This window comes from Trypanosoma theileri (assembly GCF_002087225.1).
Source record: "Trypanosoma theileri isolate Edinburgh chromosome Unknown TM35_Tth_81_V1, whole genome shotgun sequence".
In the NCBI taxonomy this organism is placed as follows: domain Eukaryota; phylum Euglenozoa; class Kinetoplastea; order Trypanosomatida; family Trypanosomatidae; genus Trypanosoma; species Trypanosoma theileri.
In genome coordinates this window covers 38029-38341 of record NW_021639923.1, presented here as the reverse complement: position 1 = coordinate 38341, position 313 = coordinate 38029, and positions in this window count along the sequence as shown.

Sequence of the window (313 nt, the reverse complement as noted above, 5' to 3'; positions counted from 1 at the left end):
CGGATAACACCTCACCATTACAGCCTTTGTCATTGTTGGTGTTTACTTCAATAGACTGAAACAAGAAAAAGGAACAGAAGGAAAAATAAAAAAAGAAACAAACAAACAAACTCCAATACAACAAATACTCACATTGGAATAGAGAGAGAAGCAGTAACTGCACAGTAAGCAAGAAAAAGGAATATTCCACTTGCATGATAATAATATGTACCCATTACTACAAAAAAGAAAACAACACAGAATACCCAAATAAGAGAGAGCCAAACACACACACACAATACCCCATGGCTCTAGTTTATATATATTAAATTAC